The sequence below is a fragment of the Taeniopygia guttata genome, chromosome 3 (assembly GCF_048771995.1).
Source record: "Taeniopygia guttata chromosome 3, bTaeGut7.mat, whole genome shotgun sequence".
Lineage (NCBI taxonomy): Eukaryota > Metazoa > Chordata > Aves > Passeriformes > Estrildidae > Taeniopygia > Taeniopygia guttata.
The window spans coordinates 64,944,776-64,964,175 of NC_133027.1; the positions used below are offsets into that span (position 1 = coordinate 64,944,776).

General features: G+C 40.0%; 1 long non-coding RNA gene across 2 annotated transcripts in view; it reads left to right on the forward strand.

Annotated features, from left to right (window-relative positions):
* LOC121469722 (uncharacterized) overlaps window positions 1–19,400 on the forward strand; it is a 35,052-nt gene that overhangs the window by 2,252 nt on the left and 13,400 nt on the right. The window contains exons 1-2 of one of the 2 annotated variants that reach the window (XR_012055092.1): window positions 2,889–3,122; window positions 3,752–3,878. This is a non-coding gene — a long non-coding RNA (uncharacterized lncRNA). Of the gene's footprint in view, window positions 1–2,888; window positions 3,123–3,751; window positions 3,879–19,400 lie in introns of those variants that run through there. The other variant, XR_005979888.2, reaches the window with a different exon arrangement.

The window sequence follows — 19,400 nt, forward strand, 5'->3', positions numbered from 1 at the left end:
CTGGGCTGCTTGTTCCATGGCCAGCATATAAAGTACAAAATGCTGACTCATATTCCAGTCACCACTGTCAAACTTAGTAGGCAAAACCTCACAGGCATAGGAATTTTCAATTTGATTTCAAATACTGTATGTGGACATTCGTTGTGTTTATTTCCAGCAAAGCCAAAGTGCATGCATTGAAGAAAGAAACCCTAAACTTTGCCGGGAGTGGTGAAAGTTCAGGGGAACTCAGCTGCTGAAGAGTTACTTGATAATCTGCCACAGGTATCTAAAAGAATAATGAAACATTTCAATGAGAAGTAAGTTAAATTAGAGACTATTGCATACATTTTAGATTTCCACAATCTGCTGGATCTTTAACTTAAAACTTTACATCTTTTAGCAGAAAAATTAATTTCTCTTTCACAAGTTCCACTTAGATTTTGTTGCTAATAAACCCAAGGATGTAAATACTATTAAGTACAAAACAGCCTGCTGCATAATTGTTTCAAAGCAATTACAGATTATATCGAGCCATTCATTGAGCAGAAACAGTTTTTTCCAAGGCACCAGCTCCCTGTACCTTGAAATTTTATTAGTCTAAGAATTTCATGCACCATATGTTGTAATGCGAGACTAGCTGCAATTGAACAAACAACTTTCTGATATATAAGTGAATGATAACCTGATTTTAAATGTGTTTATCTAATGAGATAGTAACTGTAATTTACAGCACATATAAAAACTCCCACTGTTACTCCTGGTGCACCTTTTGGCTAAAAAGGGTGATGCGCTGAGATATGCTAATGAATATCATCTTGGTTTTTACCAAGTCAGTAATAAAATTTGCATTTGATATTGTGCACAGTAAACTGGGTTATTAGCCTTGAAAATGAGTCTCATAAAATTTAAATATAGGCTTAAATCATATTAACTATCCTGTAGATTTTCTGAGAGGCTTTAAAGCATTGTGCTCTCATTCTATAGCGTCAAGCATGCAGATGTCATTTTGCCTTCAGGGGTGCCCCAAAATACTCACTTATTGGAGCCTCCAGATCGACCCCTTCTTTCACACTTGAGGAAACAGAGGTAGTCCTGGGACTGGGAAAACTGCAGTGGGAAGTGGGGGAAGGAAAGTGGAGAAAGTACTATTGCTGAAGTGTTGCCTGTGGGCTTGGGCAAGACAAAGCATAGAGTTTAGTCCTGGATGTCCAACCTCACTGGTCTGATCACCTGTAACCACATGTGGGAAGAAATGTTCATGTGCTGGGGTCATGTCTGATGCCAAAGTGCTTCTGTTGGTTCAGAGGAATGCTGTTTCAGCTGCACAGTCACAGAAGAGATAAGAATTTGATCACTGGTGTTTTGAGTGAGTACAAGGTATTGGAAACACAGATGGAGCTAAACTGTGGACAGAAAAATCTGATTCTCAGTACCTTCAGAGGGCAAATATTTGGAAAGGAAGATGAGCAAAGTTGAAGCATGATGGCCTGTTTCCAGTTGGAGGGAAGCCCTAGTACCTGAAGTGTGCAGGGACAAATTGTGTTGAGTTTGTTTCTGTCTGGCACTTGTATTCTGTCTGGCACTTGGTATTCTTGTGCACATCAAAGTTAGGTATTAAATACTTCAGAACACGTCTTTAAAAATTTCTGTCTGTTAAAAGGAAGGCCGCACACATACAGATTGCTTACATGGTATGCCAGACCTTTTAATTCAGTTTGTGAGACCAAATCTTCTAGTAAAGGCTGATGTCAGGGAAAGGAGGACATTTCTTGCAATTGTTATCCATCACCAGTGCAGTGCTGTCTCTTCTTACTTAAGAGTCTACTTAGTCATCATGCTTCTCTTCTTTTACCCATCATAATGTTGTAATGTTTACTAGAAATCAGATTCTTTTCCAACTGGTTACTGTGATTGCTGTAGGTCAGAGGGTAGGTTTACTTTAGCTATTAGGATTAATTTCTTTACAGTGAACATGGCGAGACACTGCCAGAGAAGTTGTGGATATCCCATCTCTGGAAGTGTTCAAGGCTAGATTGGATGGGAGTTTGAGCAACCTTGTCTAATGGAAAGTTGCAGAGGAGTTGGAACTAGATGATCTTTTTTTGTGTCTTTAAGCCCAAACCATTTTACGGTTCTGTGACTGTCAGAAAATCTTTGTCTCAGGAAGAATTCTCTGTTTCAGTCAGTTGGGTACAGATGGAATTGTCTAATATCATTATGGTTGTACAACTGGCTATATGTCCATCTGGAAGATGTTGCCATGTTGAAGTGAGGTATTCGACATGTATTCTGTGCAAAAAATGTAATGAACCTGTTTGCCTATCTGTGTGAAGTCATCTACTATTATGACACAAGTGTAACAGGGACAAAATTACAATCTTGTAACAAATTATGAAATCTCTACTCTTCTTATCAATGATAGTGTCTGGACATGGTGCAGAGTATTGCACAAGCACCATCAAAGGATGGTAGGTGCTGCCATTAGAGTAGGGCTCATGCTGACACTGAGAAGTCAGTCTTAAAATCTGGTGTATGAAGTTGAATATCCCAATCATGCTGCTGTTGACATTTATTACTAAAAACTCCAAGAATTTTTTATAGTATTATCATCACCAACTTTTAAAATAAAATTATTTTAGTGCAATCAATGTTGTAAACAGCACTTACATAAGCAGAACACAGTTATCTTCTGCTACTCAATGAACAAAACCAGTATTGTAATACCAGGACCCTGTGTGCTTCATCAGGCTAGGCTGAATGCCAAGAGACCAGGTCTTGAAAAGTAAAGGGGAAAGGAAAAAAATGAAACCAGAAAAGATAAGCAAAACATTCTCCTAGACTGGAAAATTGAAGATTTCCTGACAGTGCAGGAAAGTTTCTCATCTAGATGCTGCAGCCTTATGCAGTTTGCACTTCCCTTCCCTCAGCACTCTGTCTCCGTCTGTTCCAGTGTATTACGATTTGGCAGGCACCCGAGCTGCATTATGTAGTGTTAAAAGAGAGTGACACTTCCTTTGGCTGAGACATCTTTCCCGACTGAGCCTTCCCCACTCAGCTTAAAGAAGAGGAAGTACCAGTCTGGTTCCTCTTGATGACTGCTAATGACCCAGCTCCGCAGACCACCTAGCAGGAACTTCCTGGTATGGCTGGCTGAAGAATTAGATAACTGCTTTATTACTAGGTTTATCTAAAGCAACTATAGCATTTCTAGATAAGGATTCCTCAGGAGAAAAATTAATATCTCAAATGTTAATCACCAAATTTGGTTTTACTTCAATTCTGTGCTGCTAGGAAATGTTTCTTTGGGAAAAGGTGATGGAACAAAAGACATAACTTGGGCTTCGATAAGGGCTTGGATATTGGCTGAATAGTTTTGACTTTCTTTTGTCACTAAAAGCAGCTGAAAGAGGAAGCTCTTCATCATCATTAAGGGTCCCATGGTATCATGACTATGAGCCCTGCTTGAGGGATTGTGTCTGACTGGTACAAACACAATAGTATCAGAATAAGGTGAAAACTCTGATTTGATTCCTGATCTTCCTGAAAGCCTGGGCTCCTCCTTGCACTTCTCTGGCAGAGGTGGCTTCTCCTTCTATGCAAGTGTCATTCAGGGGAGGGTGGATGGGAGACAGATGGCATGGTGGCGGGGGGGCAGGTTTGAAGCTCCACTTGCTGCCATGGTACAGAGGGAAAATTACATCTTTAGACTGCCTCCAATCTAATCTCCATTGCAGGCATTTCATACCAGAAAATACATGGTTTTTTATAGATTTACCTGTGCCGGGTGGTTGCTTCAAATGACTTTTGACTGGCTACACTGACTTGTGGAAACAGCAACATAAAGAAGTGAACACCCAGAGAAAGGAAGATAGCTCAAAGATAGGTCACAACTGGAGGTAAAGTACCTGTATTTACAAATAAATTTCCCTTTAGCTTGCCTGGCTGGTCACCGGTAACATTAAAGTGAAGCATTGGAAATCATACATGTAGAAGTTTTTTGTTTAGATTTCCCTTGTGAAGCCTCAAAATATGGAGGATCTTGCTCATTTTAGCCCTCAGTATTGAAATGCCTCTGTTTGTACTAGCATATTCTGTCCCCATTGTCACTATGAAGTGTAACAACACCAGTGCTTACAATGGTTTATTAGTTGATTTATAGGGGTAAATCAGAGGTAAATTGAGCCCTTCTTTAGCAAGCCTTGGGTTCACAATGCCAAGATATGCCGAGCATAAAAACTCATGTGGGGAAAAAAAGGGCCAGAACAATAGTGACACTGTATGGAGCCAGGTTCTATATGCAATCACACAATCTCAGGAGGTCCATGAAGAAAACACAGCATGCAGTATGGTGGATGGGTGTGTAAGCACAGGATCACCTATTGTGTTGTCTCAGAACCATGTTAGCATTTCTGGGGGAAAAAAATAGCCAGAAGTAAAATGCTATTGTTTTGTGGGAGTAAAGAAAATTTAGGGACAACTTTTGCTAAGCCCAAATTCAGATTTTCAAATTTGGCTTTCCATTCAAGAAAACAGAGCAGGAAAAGAGAAAAACTTAAAGGAATAGAAAACTGTGTGATGGCTTTGTTTGGACCACTACTTTTTGTAAAAATAACTATTTTTCCATTTCTAGAAATCATATCTGTTTCCACTATTTCTAAATATACTGCATAATTATTAACTGTTTATGAAGACATATAAAAATTACTTATATATATATATATATATGTATATATACAGATATGTATGCACACAAGTGTGTAAAATAAAACTTTCTCAGGTTTATGCACATATTGAGAAAGAGCCAGACTTCACCCTGGAAAGCTTTTGATGAAAAAGGCAGAACTTGAGTGGGAAACTATATTTCCTCATTTTATCAAAGTGCTATCACTTTGCTATCAGCAGCTACAAAGTTTAGGTGACAAATCAAAGTGCCAGTATCACTGGCACAGCCAGAAAGGCTGGCAATGCTGTCAGCTGGTTTCCAATCTGTAACTTCATGTCAGGAGTTTAAGACATCCAAGTCTAAGATTGTGCTATGTTAGAAAAAATTTATCAGCCTGCTAGCAATAGTAGAAAACTGAAGTTGAATCCATGGTTAAGGATCCTTGTGTCTCTGGCTTTAAAGTTCAGATAAACTTCATGGCTATGTCCAGATTGTTGAGCAAATAGGGTCTATGGCTGGAGACTTGTTTGAAATAACTGTGTGCTTCTTGCCTTGATCTACCGAGCTTTCATCCCTTGGGAACTGAAATACAGAAGCTGCCATTAGAGTGTGCGTCAATTCTCCAAATTCTTGTCTATCTGGAAGGTGGTAGATGCATGAGCCTGCATACAGGAGTTCAGAAATACTCTTCTGTCCCAAATAGTCTGTGCTACCTTTTTGCAGATAATTTTATGCCCTTTCCTTTGAGAAAGAGAATAACAGTGACACAGGGAGAAGTTAGAAGACTTAGAAGATAAATTCCTCAGACCTACTCAGGAGATAGAGTGGGTTCTGCTCTGCTGGAGCAGGGGGAAAGGGGAGCTTACCTCCCCAGCAGCATGGCTCCAAGTGTCCACATACACACCAAAGCAAGCTGGACATACATTTCTCACAAGAAAAGTCTGTGTGGCACTTCAGTATCTTTTTTATAGAATAAACTTCCTGCTTCAGCCAAATGCAAACTAGCAGTCTGTACACAGTCTGAAGAGGAAGTCTTTGTCCCCCAGATAAGCAGGTTATAAAGTTTAAACCACCGTAAAGGTTTGGCTGATGTTTTACCTCAGCCAACCCACATAAAACTAATAAACAAGCCTAAACACCAAAATATTTTGAAGTAGTCTTCTCCAGAAAACTAGCCATAGTGATAATGGAATACAGCAGTCTGAAAGATAGCCCATTTTATGGCACAGTGCAACCTCTCTCAAACTAATCAGCACATCTTCTCTCAAAGTATACAGAACTGCCTAGCAAGCAGGGTGACCTGACTACAGAGTACGTGAGAGAAGGCAGAAAGAAAAAAATGTAGACATATATTCACGGGGTTTATATGTTGGGGTTTTTTTATTTTGTTTTTGTGGGTTTTTGTACAACAGTTTTCTACAGAATCTTTAAAAGTATTCACTTTCTAAAAAATTTCTAGAATAGGTTGCTTTTTGTGTGTGAATAAGTGCAGTCAACTCTCCTACATGCTGTTTTGTTTCCACTTTATCTGAGCAGCACTATGCCTGAGAAACTTCCTGTTTTAGTAAGAGAAGGCTTCTGACCCGCTTGATCACTGTGAGAAACCAGGAAATGAGCAAAGGCTCAAATCCCAAAAGAAAGTGAAAAGAATAACCCGAGATTTTAACAAACTATATGTTTGTGTGGGCTTAGCTCACAATGTTTGTGATGTAAAATGGACCATCTTTTACCCTGCTGTTACTTAGACAGCACTGACGACACTGGGTCATTCCAGGTCTGGCCTGAGACCTGGGATGAGCTCCTTGGTAGCCCTCCAGTCCCAATGCCAAGAGTCCTTTCACTTTGGCTGAGTGCTTTGCCCAAATCTTCCTGCAGAAGTCTCCATGAAGAGGCCGGCTAGAGATGCCCAACCCCACCTCAGTCCCAAGGCTGAACTGGAGCAACAGCCTCTGCCAAACAGATTCTTGCAGGCACTGCTGAAGAAACTCAATACAGAACAGGAAATTCCTACAACTGTGTAGTTTTGCAGATGAAGTCAATTTGCTTTTAGCCTGGTGGGAGCCTAATGGCAGGTACTGCTGTACCTCTGCACCTTCCCTGGACCATTAATCATCTTTGCATCTAAGATGGACTAAGCAATGAATATTCTGGCTTGTTTCTTCATGCATGATAGATACAGACATTTCTTTTCCTGACCAGGATGCATGCACGGTTATCCCTGTGTTACCGGTTTACACCATTAGCCAGTACCTTATGTATGCAGTATTTTCTTTAGGATGATTGCAGACAGAGGGTGTGAAGGAGTAGCAACTCAGGCACTGCTTGCCTTTTAGCCTATGGAACATTCCTTTGCAAGCCCAGCAATCACATATCCCAGTTCTAATTTCTTCTACAGTGATATAAAAAGCACAAAGACCAGTTTCCCCTGAAGCCATCGAGATTCCAGGTATTACTTAATTGGCCGTGCCTTTAGCATAAACTCCATCAGAGATTTACAGACAATTTTTTCAGGCTGTAGGAAAACATGAACAAGGGTCATGGACCCCTTTACTCACATAATATATGAAAAAAGGTGGGGGAAAGCAGGAAGGAAGAAAAACCTTGTCCCGTTGGATGATCAGGATAATTTTCCATATGTTAAAATAAAATATTCATTAAATATAGCTTTTCTGGCATTGGCTCGATCACCAAAGTGAATTTTATTTACGTCTTTTTGAGTCCCAATGCAGCCCAGCATGACTGTGTCTGCCTCAGCTGCAGGCACGTTTTCTCTTCCTGGCTCCGATCCGCATCGCTTCCCTCATTCGGAATGTTAACAGAAGGGACAAAAGAGATGGACTTTCAACTGGTCCTCAGCACCGATGTGAACAGCACTACTGACAGTGCTCGCCAGGTTTTGCTGGCCATAGGTGCCTGATCCAACAGTGCAGAGGGAGGAAAATATTCTGCTGGTCGAGAAGAGTTCAAGGCACCCATCCTGTCATGGAAGCAGAGTTGTGCCTGCCACCCTCCCACACTAAAACGTGACACCCAGCATGTCTGCGAGGGTTTAAAAAACCCCTCCGGGATGGGGAGGGCTGCGGGGGGCTAACGCAGAGCTGGGTTGCCACAACACTGGAGGCATTCAGAGAAGACGGCTGCGGTTGCTGCATAGGCACATTTGGCCCAGGTTGCCAAAGAGGCTGTGTGTGTTACTGCAGAGGAGTACACTGCCTGCCACTGTTGGGCTATTAGTATGGAAATGAGGCATGTGTGTGACAGGTGGCCTTACAACCAACACAATTAACTTTCTCCATTAGCTGACGCACTGACAAAACAGATGCAGCATCAATAAGCACCAAAAAACCCACAAACACTGAATAGGAATGACACGTTGCACACCCCTATTATTTATAAGGAGGAACAGCATAATTTCTTTGGGATGCAGTGACGAGTAGGAAGTGGTTGGGTTTTTTTCTTCCCTGATTATTATGCTTGTTTTCTTTCCTAAAACGATCATTTTAATCTTGAACTTTATAGAGGCATTGCTGCAAACTTTAAAGCTCTCTCAGCGATGTGCAGCAGTCTCAGGAAGGTTCATCACAGCTGTGGTGTAGGAAGAACACAGATCCTTTGATAGGAAATAATTCCAAGTTGCAGAAGTCATCTGACCAGGTTCTGAGCTATAGAGAATTACTTCCCAGCCATCCAGTACAACACATTTTAGTTGCCTCTGACAGCACTGGTGAGGACAGTTAAGGTGGAGCAGCTGGTCATATTCCTAACATGAGTTAAAGGGCTTGTGGCTCAGCTGAAAGCATGGGGTTGGGAAAGAACACTTGGCATATTAGATTGCAGCAGAGGACCATGTCATGTTGGCTTCAAATAAAATCAGCTTAAATGTTGATTGTTCATAAGAAGTAAATGAAAATAGGGGCAAGTTGATTTTGATTTTAGATGTCCTGGTTTGTTTGTTGGTTTGTTATTTTTTTATTTTTTCAGTCAGGCATCTCCTCCTGACAATGTGTATGAACCATACTGGAGATTTAAATAAGAGCACAACTTGAACTGTCTGAAATGCAGAACCGTAATGTAATAATGAAAATTTGCATAACAGCCTCCTTATGTCAGCTGGTACCGCGTGAAATATTTAGAGATGCACTGAGTATCTTTGGCACATCCAAATTCTCATTGGCCTTTGGCTCCACTGGTCTACACCAGAGTTTTCCCAGGTTAAAGTCAGTAAAGATCTCATCTGGTATTATCCCAGTATGAAAATGTCCTGGAACACAGCATCAGCTGTCAGGTTGCCCTGGCAGCATCCTAATTTATGACATATGAATGGCCTCCAATTAGGAGGATGTTTGAGGAGGTAAAGTGCTCAGTCTGTAAGCCAGTCTAGTACTGCCCTGATTAGAACTCACTGACCATCTTTCACTGGCCTACAAAGTGATGGGTGGGAGTCAGCACCACATCACAGGCAAAGAACTGCTGTCCTGACTGTGGAGTTCATCGCTGGACTGTTTACAAGTGACAAGTTGAGCTGCATCAAGCTGGTCAAAGTCCATGGTGATGAACTGCTTTCTGTCCATCCGTCTGCCTCAGACTATTTTCAAATGCACAGAGAATTCTAACTACATTTTACAGCTGCAGATTTGGAGCCAGGCTCTTCTCAGTGGTGCTGAGCAATAGAACAAGAGGCAATGGGTAGAAACCGATGCACAGGAAGTTCCACCTTAACATGAGGAAGAACTTCTTTACTGTGTGGGTAACTATGCACTGGGACAGACTGTCCAGAGAGATTGTTGAGTTTTCTTTCTGGAGATATTTAAGAGCTATCTGGACACAATTCTGATCCTGCTTGAGCCAGGAGGCTGGACCAGATGATCCACTCTAGTCTCTTTCAAACTTACTCTGCAAAAGGAGAATTTCTTGTGATATATCTAGTGGCAGCAAGGCCTGCAACAGGCTGGCCATGGTGGAAAGCATAAAATCTTACGTATAAAGTGGTAGCTCTGTCTCCATAATAATTACATGAGCTATTAATTTTATTATTTGTGTGGCGCCTTGGGATACATGTCATGAAAGACCCTGCTATTACAGCATACTTTAATTGACTGAATTATGGGACATCCAAAGCTAATCTAATTAGATGCCCTTGGTTATGCATTTTCTCCTCCCTTCACTGTAAATCCAGTTTCCAGCTCTGGTATGCAGGTGTCTGCACTGTCAAGCTTTACTCTAAGGAATTTGCTCCATAATCCAAGCCACATAAAGCTGGGTGGACTTTCTCATCCCACTCATCTACCTGACCATCTAATGGCTTTCAACATGTAGGTGTTGATGAGGTGGCTGGAATTAAGTTGTCTTCAGGGAGGGGCATGTGGAATGGTGTGAAGGTGGATTGCTCTGAGTGTGAACCCATTTCACTGCCTATCTGTGACTAATGAATGCAACTAAGGTGATTGACAGACAGACAGACTCTTGACTCAGGTCAGGGGACCTCTTCCATTTTGGTTGTGATTTGGATGGAGTGACTGAGTTATGGATAACAACACAACTGAAGTTTCCTGTTTGCCCCTGTTCCTACTTGTTGATGACTCTCTGAAAGGTTCATGGAGCATAGTTTCATCTCCTTGCCAGTTTAATTGCTATGATTTATGTGTGCATGATTTATTTGAGGATATGAGCAAATTTTTAGAACAAAAGCGGGATTTTTAGAATGTATGACAAAACAAAAAAGGGTATTTTTTTTCTGGTGTTAGTTTATATCCATCGGGCAATGCAAATAAATAGCCACTTGTTCACATGCACATGTGGAAACATGCATTTCAGTAGATGTTCTCAGAAAAGCAAAGAAGAGGAGTGGCCAGAGTGTTTAGCATCCATCCAAGAATAATGGTTGCCATATTTGTTCAATATGAATTTCCTCAATAGTTTTTACTTGCCTTACTTCATCCTAAAGATGCTCTCCTCTTTGATTTCGAAAATGTCAGAGACATTTATTGAACAATTATCAAGCCAAGTCAGAAGGAAGTTTGTGGATGTAGGTGGGTTTGTATGTGAATGTAGCTATCTGCTTCCATACTTATTTATATATCTAAAATTGTTCTTTCCCATTTTAAAGTAAGATTTTTTTTTTTTTTTGGGCATCAAAACTAGAATGCACCAATGTATTCTGGCTATTTGCACAATTACATAATAATTGACATGAGTTCTTAGTGTGACCTTAAACCTGCCTGTTATTAAACCTGCCCCTATGCTTTTGACCAGGAAAGCAGCTAGTTATTCAAAATAAGACTATTTTCTCACAGATATTTCAAAATGTAATTTTTTTTTTTTAAAGCTTCTCTGTTTCTTAGAGCCCTTGTTTTACCTAGTAAACTGCCTGGATGTAGTGCTGAGTTTTTATCTGGATAGCATCTAAATCATAATAAAAGACATTTTCAGGACATCTCTTAAGATGTGGCTTGCCAGCATTACAAGATGAGTCAGAGGAACCTTGAAAAACTCTCTACATCCTAATTTGTTGGCTTTTGTTACAAACTGACTCCAAGAACACAGTTATTATGAGGGGTCTGGAAGATTTATTTCCTCCTTCAACATTTCCTTAGTGTTGTCTGTGTGATTTTTTTTCCTTCAATACTAAAAAGCAGAAGAGGCAACAGAATCCTAGACTTCAAGAAGCAAATGCTTTTCAGATCCCTCTGAGAAATATAACATCTCTTGAAAATGTCATCAGAGAGGTACTGCCCTAAAGGTGCCCTTCAGTAGAATGACAAGGGTGTGGCAGAATGAAACAGGCCTAAAGGAGACAGTGGACCTTCTGGAGAGGCAGTTGGCAACCAGACAGGTTGCCTAAAGCCTCTTAAATTGATTAGATGCATGTGTGTAGGCAATAGCCTTGCATCTTTTAGTCACAGCAAGAGTCATGAGACTGTGAGAACTGGGGCTACAAATCCTGAGCTTAACCTATTAATACTAAATGCAGACTCAGTCTTTGACAATAGACAGTAAAACAATGGGGTTGAATCACAGCCATAGTGAAGACAATCTTTAAGACAAAAGCTCAAAGCATTTTTTTTCTAATTTAAGGAGAGATGGATTGGAATAAATAACAGATTAATATTATCTCTTAATACTTGCCACAGGAAAATATCTTCAAAAGAAACTTCTTCAATTGTATTTATCTATGGAACTCCTTGCTACAGGATGGTGTGGGTACCAGGATTCTACTTGAGCTCAGAAACCAGCTGGAAATATTCATGGAAGAAGAAATCATCAAAGGCTATAATGCCATTATACTAGGAAGAACAAGCAAGCCACTTTTGTTCAAAATCTTTTGCAGCAGCACAAAACTGTGCACCAAAGGAAGAACTGCTTTTCTGCTCTTTTATGCTTTTCTATGCATCAGCTCTTGGTGACTCTTGAAGCTGTATTCTGACACAGATGAATTTGGGATCTCACCCAGGATGCCCATAATTATGACTTTGGGCTGCCTTTCTCAATGCTTGGATCATATTGGATCACATTGTGCATGCAATGTTTGAGGGTTATTTCTAAATTCAGTGTTCCTTTGAACAAATAAGTAAAAAGGGGGATCTGTAATGCAATTCATTAATGAATGTGCAGCACTGTTATAGCTCTCAAAGACCTCTGTTAAGGACATAATTATGAATGAAGGTTGTATTGAAGCTGCATTTATTTCAATCTCAATTAACTTAAGCTACATTAAATTATAATAATCAATAATTTGCAACTCCAGAATCAGAAAGTTATTGGCTGATGCAGCCATTATGATTCCTTCTTTGGAAATGATTGCAGGGAGAAAAAGCCAGCATACCTGTTCCTTTTTCATTATAAGCTTATATAATCTTACACATATATATATCATGAGATACTTATATATTAAAATAATAATATATATATTTTAAATATTACATATATACATATATGCACATATGACCAGTTTATATATTTAATGGTTTAACCATTATATATATCATATTAAATTATAAGTTTATAAAATGATAAGATTTCAAGGCTGTAAAAAGAGTCCTACTGAAATCCTCTCAAGTACAACAGTATAAAATTTGTACAGAAGAGGATGGGCAAGATCCATGTGATGGTAGGAAGGGATGCCAGTGGAATTGTTCCTTTCTTGACAGATCTTTTGTAGAAAAGTTCAAAAGCTGAAAAATTGTTGAGCCTGAGCTGGCAAACTGACTGCAAACCTAATGTAAAGCCTGTTGGGGTCAGCTGAAGCTTGAGGTGGCACAGCTTTGTGAGGGGTACTTGCCAGTCTGGATTAAAAAACTGCTCCAAGCCATTTTGTACCATGAACATGAGGGAAGGGGTCTGTTCACTTGCAGCCCCCATTTCCTCCTCTCTCAGTATTTGCATCTGCTCTGAGACTGTGGGACAGTGTCTTGGATTTACAGTGTCTATGGCTGAGCTATAAAACACATATCTGTACACTCAGGGTATCCAAGGCTTTCTTTCCTGCCTTGTGAAATAAAAGGCCTGACTAAAGGCAGAAAGCCAGGGGAAGCAAATGGAACTAATGGGAAAGGTGCATCAGTGTGACCTAACTCCACTGGTTTAACAAGACTAAAAATGCATGACTCAATTACACAAGAGTTAGCTAACGAGGAATGGGGAAGATGTTACAGTTTAAAACAAATGGCTACTAAATGAATTGGGTGCTGCCTTTCAAATCTTTGCAATTCAACAAAAACCTGGCAAGACATTTTCTTCACAGGATATGAATCATCCGAAATAAAAAAAGCAACACTAGGGCCACCTACATTCAGAGTTTGTACAGTATGACCTTAAGGCCCAACATCTACCAGAAGTTGAGTAGCAAAAGGCCAAGCTCCAAAGAATAAAAGGGCTTACATCAGTATTAAATAATTCTTTCTTAGAGATGCAAATTTCTAATTAGTTACTGTGGAAACTGTAGAGGCCTGGAAGTAAGCCTTGCACAATGAGAATGAGAGTTTACTTTTTTGATTTACTGCAGGGCTGCAGTAGTTGAGGGAGGGCTGAGAGGGGGAAATAAATTCATTGCTTTTAACATGACAACAGAATAAAGTGCAACAGAAGAAGTGACTTTGTTTTGTGCCCTGCTGCTGCTGCTGCGACAGATCCCTGAGGAGCTTTATGCAACTCACTTAAAACATCTCTCAAGGCATTGTAAAATGCTTTGTTTACAAATAAGTTACTTTCTCAACACCCTCACTTGTTACATCTGTGAAAAAGCCTTGGGAGGAGGTTTTTGAAAGCCAGCAGGAGATGGGGGTGCCTTCTGTTGGTTAGGTGACCAAACTGACGCACCCAAATTTCAAAGTCTACCCCTACTGGAAATCAGAGTGCCATAACCTGACCTAGGCTGAGAACCTAACACTTCTTTTTGGAAATACCTTTAGGATTCTGAATGCAGAGTAGAAATAATTGGCTATGTATTTCTTTGCCTTCTTTACTTTTAAATTTAATTGTAACTATTTGGGACGCAATATTTCTTTTTGGCTCTACCTGTCTGAGCCTTTCATCGACATCAGGTGATTTATCTTCTGCCCATGGAGATGGCACGATGAAGTTGACTAAAGCACCAGTCTGCCTCATAAATGGACCACAGCCAAAACAAAGGATTGGTGCACTGCTGCTTGTTAGTAACTGCAGAAGTAGCTGGCTCGGTGTGATTCAGCAAAGGCAGGAATATTAGCTTGGCCAGGATAGGGAAAGCATCATTGCTCTGTAAAGATCACAGAATTAGTATAATTTAAGTCATGCTTGTTTCACCTCTATGGACCAGGCTTGTTTTGGCTCTATTTCCATACTGATAAGTCCCAGATATTTCTGAAGCAAGGAATGTCTGATGCTAAAATGATAGGAAGCTGCCATTTTTTTTTTCAAATTTTTTTCTGAAAATTCAACTAAAAGCTTAAAGATAGTACAGAGAAGGATAATCAGAAAGCTAATAATTGCAATGCATCACGGGAAGCTAAGAAAAGATAGAAATACTTTAAACTGGAATATAATCTCTATGAGCATGATTCTAGGTCAGCATCAGTGCAGAATTTCAGGGTACGCAGCCTGAGCTGCTGCTGCTTAACACTCTAAGTACTTGTCAAAGGCTGGAGTTCTTTATGTTCAGTCAACCTTAGCATCCTTAACCTTTCTAGGCAATGCAGAAGCTGAGGTTACCCAGGTGTGCCTTTAGTATTTAGACTAGGGATTGAGGTGGGCATAATCTTTTCTTGTCTCGTTACCACCTCACACCCATATTTGATCCTGAATCAATTTTTAGCAGTGACCTTAGCTGTCCGAGCCCTTCCCTGAACTGTATTATCAGCTATTCATAGTAAGCCACAGAGGCCACTCTTCTGCACATCTGAGTTACCTGTAACTCCAATGAATGTCTCTGAACAGTTCTTTTTAATGCTTCCTGCAGGTCAGTCCTCCCAGCCGTTTCGTTATTACCCTGCCATCCTTTGGCCAGACTTCTGTAATGACTTGTTTTCATCTGATTCTCACTGCTCCTCAGAGCTGCACCCAGAATTATCTGCCAATCCCTTTGGATTGCTGCCAGGGAAGAAGCATTTTTATAGCACTTGTTTGCTGCTTCTGTACAAAGTGCTTTTTTTAGTATTTTGCTACTTTCTTTTGCAGGGGGTAGACTTTTCTCTTTAGAAAAGTACTGAGTCAGTCACAGAGCCTCTTCTGAAGTTAGCTAAACATGGTGCTAAATAGTGATCCTGAATTAAGGATCACCATTTGAGTTCCTCCAAATGTAAACATCTGTCTTTGAGAATTTTCCAGTTGTTAGAAAAGTTGAGAAATCTGCGAAGAAACAGATTTGGTTTTCCTGCACACTTGAAACTCCTCCAGAGCTTTAAAGAGCTTGCACCATCTGGAGTGTCCTGACAATTCTTGCACCAATATTCGCAGAGAACAATCTCATCAAACCTCCTCACAGATGATAAGCCATAAAGTTCTTGTCTTCATATAGACATTTGTGATTACTTTCTCCAGGCTGCTGCCCTTTACATAAGCATGTGGCTCAGTAGAAATTGTAATCAGTAGTAATCAAACATCATAACAGTAGTGCTTTTGCCTTTTCTCCTGAACTAAAAATAAAAGAGGATTCATAGCTGAACAGTTGGTGCACAAATGGCCTCAAGGACACCTCAGGAATCATGTTATTCACCAATTTTTATTTTTGATATAAGGATTAATATATACAGTTTGAAATACATTTGCATTTCAAATGCTACAGAAAGTATAAAACTCTGACCATTAGTTCTATACTAGAAATAATTTGTAAGGAATAGTTTAAAGTAGTCCATAATTATATTTTTCATCCTATTCAGCTGAATCAGCTTCATTGGTATTTTTCCAGAAATCATTCAGAGTTCAACATTCAAATTGAAAAAAATTGCTGATGGTATGAAAGTCTCTCTGACTAGTTGATGTCTTGCTTCATCCAAAGTCACAGCTCCCAAAGTGTTCGGATTCTCAGCAGCTCATTTGAATGACTGCCTGGGAGCCAGAAAGCCTTGCTTTCTCTAGCTTTCATCTTCTGGCTTCTTTCAAAAGTACAGAATGTCAAGATTCATGGAACCAGGATGTCCGTCAGAGGCATTACCTAGAAGCTGAAATTTGATTCCGTTTATTTCCTATTGGAACAAAACCTAGATATGAAACTCCCCATGAAATGAGGTTACTTTTCCCTGACAAGTTCTGCTCCAAAAATCCCGACAATATAGTTTTCCAAGGCTTAAGGGAACTTTGGGAAATAAATATTTTAATTCTTCTTAGATTGATGTGAGAAATAGTTTATTGAATCATTTCTACTGAGAAATTAAAGGGAAGGAGAAGAAAGGAGCAAGGAAGTAGTATAACTAAAACTCCAGGGTCATGGCCTGACAAATTAAAATTTAGTCTGCTTTCTAAAAATGGGCTGGAAATGTTTTATTTGAAACTGTCTTAAAACATTACTGTTCCTGCATACTTGGGGGGTGGGGGGGGGTGGAGTCTATACAAGAAGAGAGGATCATTCCTCTCACAATACTAATGGCTTTACTAGGACTGTAGAGAGTGATTACGAATAAAACAACATTTCAATCCATTTTCCTAAGGAACCCTCACTTAAAGAACAGAAAAAAATTAAACCAAGACAGTAAAACCCTGAGAAAACAAAGGAGGGGAACTGCCAGCCTGTGAAGTCCTAATGCTCATTATATCTGGTGCATGTTTAGCTTGTTGGGAGGGTTTGGGAAGGAAAGTAATTTAAGCAAACCAACCTGGGCCATCTTTTCATTCTTTGTTATGCACTGCTGTTGTTACCTTTAGAAATCTACCAGCGGGGCTGGTTGTGTCCTGTTTTAGTGCCCTTCGTAAAGCATTCCCTTTTCACCAGCTCCGATGGCCCCATTGGAGTGGCCATGACAATGGATGTTCATTTTACCGCTATAAAAGGGTTTAATGATTAAAAGGCCGCACCATTGCACTCAGCCACAAAACTCATTCTTCCACTTCTGTGGAGCCCTTTGATTCAAAATGTTCTTTTGACAGGATCAAGAGTGGTTTTCATTCTGTTGGGCAGCAGAAACATCTGCATTTTTTATCCTCTGCCTCCTCCTCAGTGCACATAGTTAATGTGTAATTAATGAAACATCCCTTCTCGGAGTGGCACACAATCAGGGTAGGTCTCCCACCAACCTCGCTCCAGCTCCAGTAAAGCAGGTTTGCTTTTATATCCTTGTACTCTCATTCAACAGTAGTAATAAACCCAGTTCCAGGCTTATCTAGCCAGCTTACATCTTAATCTTTCTTTTTCCTCCCCCTCTCTCTCTCTCTCTCTCTCTCTCTGTCTCCTCAGGGAAAAGGGATGAAAAAAAAAAAAGAACTTCTCTTTCTTTTGGGTTATCCAAGCACATTGGGAGGGGGGAACCAAACACACCGCAACATTCAAAGCAAAATAGAGAGAACAAGGGATCTAGGGAAAAAGTCCCCTCCTCCCTCCTTTCCCTGGAAGAAAAAATAAAGACCTTGGTAAGTAGTCAAGCAAGCTGAAAAGGCTTGCACAGGAAGGATTTCTAAGCCCTCTAGGGTAGGGCCTTCAGGCATAGGGAAGTTCTGTCTCTCATTAGTGCAACATCTGAAATCTAACACATAACATGTCAGAAAACTGCTACATCCTCCTACACAGGAGTAGCTTCTTAATTTGCTCTTCCATTTGCAGAATTTGGAGGACCAGGAATGTGCTTGAGAAATATAACATTAATGCCCAAGTACTCTTAAGTCTAAGGCTACATATTGCACAGTGATCAGTGAATGTTTCACAATTGTATTTACTTATATAACCTTTATATTAATTTGTTTAATCTTTGTTCAGTGTACCATGAATGATTGTGTAGAATAATGGAGAAATGTACCTTTAGCATTTGTTCAATTCTAATAACACCTCAGCAACACTGGATGGGTTCTAAGTGAACAAAATGAACTCGGATGGATCATGGTTCACAGCAGCTTTCAGTCTAGTTCTCAGAGCCACATTTATGCAGCAGATCTAGAAAGTATTGCACTGTGAGCAAGTTGCCATAAAGAGCTTTCCTATAGAAAAATACAACCAGGTAAAGACAAGTAACAGACAAAAAGGAGAAATAGGTGGGCCCATGTTAATACTACCTGCAATAATTTAAAATGGAATATTTGTGAAGTTCAGGAGATGTAAACCACATGGGGAAGCAAACCCATCACTTTTAAACTTTCTTGGCTGTTGAACTGTGACCCTTAATGTCCTGTGTCCAGCCTGCTGTGGTTCTCAAAGAGGAAGTGGTCCCAAAGATTGCATTTTGAGCTAAAGACTGAGCTGCAAATATAGCAGGGAGAGAGAAGTATCAAAGAAAGTTTTCTTACTAAGAAATTCACTTCTGAATGAAGTCTGTATCATGCCAATCTACTTAAAAACTCACGCCAAAATCAGGAAGTAGATTTTCCCGGAAGAAAAAGTTCAGACGAAAATCACAGTATTGCCTCATCTCTTGATGCTCTTGCAGAGCTGGGCTTCCTCCTGTCCACGGATTTTGTCCATCCAAAGGATGGAAGGGACAGATGCAAGTCATTATTTCTCTTAAATGGAATTATACCTTTGCTTCCCAGTTTTTAGGACCATGTCCTAGTTGTCCAACTCCACTCTCAATTGGAAATGGTCTCCGCTATTCATGTATCTGTAAATGAGCAAAGTTCAGAGACAAAAATGAGAGCACACTAAAGATGTTTTGCCCCCCTTCTGAATTAGTCTGATTGGAAGCTTTCTCCTTACTGCACGTAAGGATGAAAGCAGATTTCTCCCCAGAAGCCTGCTTGTGATTCCTTTTATTGTCCTGGTTTCAAAGAGCTGAAACTGAGTGATAAAGCATACCCACTTTTGTACACCACACTTAATCTGAAAATTTACTAGTTTCCAATAAAATAAGATTAATATAGGAAACAGTTGCAAATATATATATATAATACTGTAAATATTGGCTACTTTCTTTGGAACTATAGCTAGAAGGAAGACCTGCCCATGAATTCAAGGACCTGATAAAAATTTGGTACAAAAATACCCATCCTGGGTGATATACAACAGATGTGGATCTTGTGCCAGTCCAGTTTTGAGCATCCCCCAAGAGATCAGCCTTAATCTGTTCCATCCCTTTGCACATATACAGCAAAAATCTGTTTTCAGTCTGATACTTACTTTAATACAGACTCAGTCACAGTCAGA